The sequence below is a fragment of the Peromyscus eremicus genome, chromosome 22 (genome assembly GCF_949786415.1).
Source record: "Peromyscus eremicus chromosome 22, PerEre_H2_v1, whole genome shotgun sequence".
NCBI lineage: Eukaryota > Metazoa > Chordata > Mammalia > Rodentia > Cricetidae > Peromyscus > Peromyscus eremicus.
In genome coordinates, this window is record NC_081437.1 from 36,136,212 (window position 1) to 36,142,607 (window position 6,396).

Genomic DNA, 6,396 nt, shown 5'->3' on the forward strand with positions numbered 1-6,396 from the left:
CACTCCGGCCTCCGTCAAGGTTTTCTTCTTGCTGGTGCCTTCAAGACTCAATTCACAGCAACCTCCCTGGTCCTTTAAGCACAAGGATCATCTCTGTGGCCTCTTCCCATACAAGGCTGGCCTCTTGGGGCCCCTAACACTTCAGGGCTGAACTTAAGAGCCCTACACATGGGTCCTGTCTCCTCTTCCAGGTAGGGGTGAGGTTTAGTAGCTTAGGAGCTGTGTGATGTAGGCAGGTAGCTTAACCTTGCTGGGCATCAGTTTATGTATAAAACAGAAGATACATCTGTCTCATAGGGTTGTTGCTGGAGTCTAAAAAACAAACAAATGAGTGAGTGAGTGAAGAATGAATGAATGAATGAGCCTGGTAGACAGTTAACATTTCCTAGGTGCCGGTGACTAGTTAGCTTTGAGCCCATTGCCAGCTGGATGGCCCATTGAGGCCATGCCCACATGGTGTGGGGGCGATGTGCATTTCTTCCACAGAGGAAGGACAGGGAAGGAGGGGAGGAGTGCAAACCAGGCTCTCTCTGAGTCTCACAGCACCAAGGCCGGCAGAGCTGCAGGCTGCGGGAGGTATTTTAGTCCTGGACGGTCCCTGGAGGAGGCCGTGCCTAACCAAGTGCACTGCATTCCTGTAATCTCACAGCTGGTTGAGAAGGGCAGGCCCACGCAGTCCCTGACAGAACAGCAGGGGCTAGGGGCTGCGGGAGATTAAAATAAAAGTCAGATACTCAGGATCCCCACCCAGGTGTGCGGACCAAAATTGCTGCTTCTCGGGAGCAGAGAAAGGCCAAGTACCCACTTCTGGAGTTGGGGCTGCGGCCGCCCCTGCAGCTGGGACTGCATCTATCCCTCCTCCCACTCCTCCTCCCTCCTCCTCCCTTCTCTCCTCCTCCACCTCTTCCCAGCATATCTGTCCCTGGCTCACTCTCCCATACACTTGGAGAGCGCAGGAGCAGGACAGAAGAGTCCCTGATCCACGGCCTCGCAGTCCAGTCCTGCCTGGAATGTCTGCAGAGCCGTTCCCTCACCAGCTAGGAGAGAGGATGTTTTGTCTAAAGACCCACAAATCAGTACCATCCCACTCTCTGTGCAATCTGGAGGTAAGTGAGTGTGTCATGACTCATGTCCCCAGGGAAGGGCACACACTCCCTACAAGAGGCCCAGTGCTGTACCGTAATATCTCAGCCAGGGGCTCACATCCCCAAAGAAGAGTGAGGAGGACCAGTTTCCAAGACACTCCCGAGGGCGCTTTGTGGGGCCTAAATTTTCCATAATGCAGCTCTCCTTCTGAGCGTGTCCCGGCCCTTTAACCTAATTTAACCTAATTTAGCTGCTTTTCCCTTCACTGTATTTTGTCTCTCACTCAAACGCTAGAAAATTGCTGAAGAGCAGGGCCAGGGGTGGGGGGTGGGGAGCTCAACAATAAAGCACCCACCTGGCCCGCATGGAGACCGTTCCTGATCTATATAGGGAACACAGCCATCTCTGTGGGGTCCAGGGCAAGCCAGCCACTCAATCTCAGAAGAGTCCTTAGCATCTGGAGCGAACGGCAGAAGACTTGTGCCCAGGATAACTCACAGAAATACCTGTGGGCTCTCTGGCCACAAAACAAGCAGGACAGAAATCCTTCCCACTTAAGAGACGAGGAAATGGGTGTAGAAGGCAGAGGTGGCCCTTCTGGACATTCGGACAGCAAGGCTACCAAGTGTGTGCTCAGTGTTACCCCTGTGGTAGGTGCTGGGATGAGGGGTATTCCCAGCTTAACCCAGCCAACCAAAGCCCAACCTGCTTCCTCAGACAGTCAACACACCCTTGCAAAGTTTGCTTCCTCATTGACCAGTGCAAATCAAGAATGACTAAAGGATCCATCCCACCCTGATGATTCTATTCTGCTAGTTTCACGTGTAAGGAACAGAATTCACTATTAAAGAGCATCCTAGCTGGCCGGGGCAGCAGATTAATTTCTTTCCACTATAATGCACAGAAGGCTGTGATGATTGACATCTGGACAGAGGACCAGGGCAGCGCTGAGACTCCAGAGGCCCCTCCTGCTGGGGAAACAGGGTGAAGCTCCGTCCCTTCAGCTCCTACCCTGGGCTGGTTGCTGGGGCTGTCCACCTGATGCTCAGACACCCACAGATGAACTTCCGGGATGGCTGCGGCTGCAGAGGGAGCCAACAGGCCTGGATCTTGCCCAGGCTTGCAGAGCCTCTGCGGTGTGATGGCTAAAGGAGATGCAGTCACCTGGTTCCAGGACAATTAGTTCAGATCTAGACACAAGCCCCACTGGGAAATCAGCCCACGAGGAAAGCTGAAGAGACCTAAGACTGGGGTGCCGCGCTGCAGTGATATGTGTGTGGGGCACCAGGTTCCTTCTGAGTGGGCACCACGGGATTGGGAGGAGAGAAAGGAAGATCCCAGCCAGGCTGAGGGGAAGACACTGAGGGAAATCACTTCCCCCTGAAGTGTGAGCTGAGAGGAAGCAGAGCTCCTGTACTAAGTCCTGGGGCTTTTAAATAATCCCCTGTGCTGGTCAGTCCTCACCGTCAACCTGACTGAGGTTAGTATTGTCTAGGAGACAAAGCCCAGGGCGTGTGTCTATGAGGGTACTTCCAGAGGTTTAGCTGAAGAGGGATGACTGGCCTCGAATGTGGGCTGCACCATCCCATGATCTAGAGCAGTGGTTCTCAACCTTCCTAATGCTGCGACCCTTTAATATAGTTCCTCATGTTGTGCTGACCCCCCGACCCTAAAATGATTTTCATTGCTACTTCATAACTGCAATTTTGATACTGCTATGAATCATTTTGTAAATTTTCGTGTTTTCCCGACAGTCTTAGGTGACCCCTGTGAAAAGGCCTTTTGACCCCAGAGGGGTTGCGACCCACAGGTTGAGAACCACTCATCTAGTTGGAACCCCAGAGTGAATGAAAAGGTGACCTTGAGATTAGCAGCAGCATTCACCTCTACGATTCCGGACTGTGGATGCGACATGATCAGCTGCTTCAGGTCCCCACGGCCATGCCTTCCCCACGATGCCAGGATTGGATCCTCTCAGACTGTGAGCCAAAATTAACCCTCCTTTCCAGAAACTGATTTTGGGAGTGCTCTGTCACATTGTGGTGTGGAATCACTGAGGAATCACACACACAGCTCATGGCTCACACGTCCGAAGTGCGTAAGTGACTTCGGAGATGTGAGGTCATTACTATAATCCATTTTAGAGCATGTTAGTCTCCCTCCTCAGAAACTTCACACCTGCCCTAGAGAAATGTGCTTAGCACACCAAGCCTGAAACCCGAGTTCAGTCCCACAGGGTCTTACATCGTGGGAGCAGACACACACACACACACACACACACACACACACACACACACTCTCTCTCTCTCTCTCTCTCTCTCTCTCTCTCTCTCTCTCTCTCTCTCTCTTTCAGAAACGTCTTCTCGGGTCCTGTAATGGCTAACACTGATTGTCAACTTGATGGGTTCTAGAACCCCATAGAGAACAAACCTCGAGGCATGCCTGTGAAGACCTCCCCCTCCCCCCAACTGTGGGGAACACCATTCTGTGGGCTAGGATTTTAGATAGAATAAAAGGGAGAAAATGACCGGAGCACCAGGACTCCCCCCGTACCCCCCTCATGATTGCATGAGCAATGTGACCAGACACCTCAAGCTCCAGCTGCCATCCTTTCTTCTGTAAGTGGCTTTTCTAAACATCTTGTCAGAGCAATGAGAAAAGGCAGCGACAAAAGTCCTTTGCCCATGTTTGTTGGTGGGGGTCTTTTGCTACTGCGCTCTAAGAGCGCTCTCATATTCCAGATTCAAGTCCAGAATACACGAGCCTTGCCAGCCTGGTCCTTCTCTTTCGTGACCTCTGCTCACCTTCTTGATGGTGTCCTATGAAGCACAGCTGTTCACCTGTGTTTTCTTTGGACGTCTGCTCTTTCTGAGTCCTATCTAAGAAAGGATGGCCTAACTCAAGGTCAAGACTTGGTTCATTTATCTCCCAAGAGTGTTCTAGTTTTAGCTGTTGTATGTAGGTCTGGGGAACATTTTGAGTTAATTCATTTACACAGCGTGAAATGGAAGTCCAACCTGATTTTTTTCATAGACTTTAAACTTCTGGTCCCCCTGCCTCCACCTCCCAAGTGTTGGGATCACAGGGGTGTGCCACCAAGCCTGGTAGACAAGGGGCTGGGATTGAAAGGGGGCCTTGTGTATGCTAGGCAAGCACTCACCAACTAAGCCATATTCCCAAGGCCGTACTTTTCTTTTTTTAGGAGGGAGGTCAGACACTATAGGCCAGGCTGGCCTAGAACTCACAGCAATCTTCTTGTCTCAGCCTCCCAAGCAGCAGAATTATAGACATGAGTCACCATGCCTGGGCTGTTATTACTTTTAGAGTAGTGGAAAACCATGATAAAATTTCTTTTTTAAGATTTGCATTCCATTCAGACACAGTAATAATGGGAAGAAATTCAGAAACACCCATTGCCATGGCCAGCGGCATCTTGGGAGCCAAGAAAATTCCTGGGTGCGGTAACAGCAAAATCCACAGGAAAGACACAAACAGAACAACATTAGAGTGACCAGGCATCCATCCAGGGTGTGGCTGCTGTCACCGGGAGTTAATCAGCGCTGAAACAGATTCCTTCATTTGCCTGAAATTTGGATAGGCCCTTCATGTACCTCTGTGGTCCAGCTGCTGGGAACTTCACAGTGAGCTGTTGGCAAAGACTCTGGGCTACTAGACCAAACAGGCGTGAGCCACATCACACCACACACATCCGATTTCCTGGGAGGCGGCCAAAATCCAGATTACTTTAAAAAGAAACCAGAGTGTATAAAATCGCTGGCTATGAGTCTGCCTCTTAATCCTTAGCCCTCCTTTCTCCATTCCCAGCACAGACTAGGCTTACAGTAGGCGTCTAATAACCGAACCAAAGCATGAGGGAACACACACTTGTGTGACCGATCAGCACGTCCCTGAGCTGGGCTCTGAGGTGGTCCTGATTCTGTCCCTCCCTTCCCCAGCCACAAGACAACTTTTTAAAATGTTTGAAACAGACTGCTGCGCTGAGCCTTGTGTTGTGTGAATCACTGAAAATGTAGAGATGAGGAGCCTAGGGACTAGATGTTAAACTGACATGCCCATGTTCCGTGCCAGGTGCCTGGTGGAGACCAATGCCACAAAGGCGGCCTGGGGGACTGCCAGCCTTCTCCCTTAAGTGTGGGATAAGAAGCCCGATGACGGAGGAGACAGCAGCAGACGTGATTATACCTGGGAAGACGGGGCCAGGCGAAGGTTCCAGAGAGTCTGGAGGAGCCTGAAAGAACAGGTATTCACTGGGAATGGCACCCCCCCTCCCCAAATCAGGTCCTGGAAGCCCAGAGTGACAGAAGCCACTTTAAAAGAAGGGTTGGTCAGCCAGTGGACATAGAGTTTTCATAGTTTTTGTTGTGAGTCTAGCTTTTCACTGCTTAGCCATCTCTCTGGCCCTGGTACAGAGTTTTTAAACCCAGTCTCCTCCTCCTCCCTGCCACTGTCTCCACCACACTTTGGTCCACACTTGGGACCCAAGCTTGGGATGGGGGTAATGTCATGGGGACCACTGTGAAGCAAAGAGAGGCACATTTCACTCCTGACATCCTTGTGATTCACCAGCTCAGGAAAAAGCCTTCCGGGGCCCCACTTACATCACCACTATGGGATTCCTGTGGAAGGAAGTTCTACCGGGCCCACTGTCTACAGCAGTGTTGACAAGACAAGGGAACCGATAAGCAAGTCCTGAAGGACATTCGCCCAGGGCCCGGACCCGAGGAGGAGCACGTATCCTCCTTTTCCCTGGGTGGCACCTCCACCGCCCACGAGGCTGAACTCACCGGAGCTGCGTCTACCACGGGCAACACCCCGGAAGGGTGAGCGAGAGTTTGGGGGACTTTCGAGTGTTTACTGCTGGGGTATTCCTATGAGGAGGACAACAGCTTACAGCATTCTGCAAGCCAAAGGTGGGTGGGTGGGGTGCAGAGAGGGAGAGAACACGTGTTTAAACTCTCCCGTCTCCAAGAGGTCCTGAGCCCCACCAGAAGGAGGGAGAAGGGAAGGGAGGATGCCTGGTGTCTAGGGAGTAGGATGAGGCTGCAATAGAAACAGAAAAGAAGAAGAGCAGGGGGGCCAGCGACTGGGTGCTGGTTTTATCTCGTGGCATGGTGGAAACCCTGCCCAGGGCTTCCACGCCAGCATTTGCCAACCCGAAGACACACTATTGGTTCCAGTCTGAGGCAGTTAGCCTGGCTGGCCAGTTGCCCAATCGTACAGCCCGTTCACACCCTGACTGGCTCCTGATACGGGTCGACTCCAAGCTGCTTGGAGGTTTGTTTTTGCTTA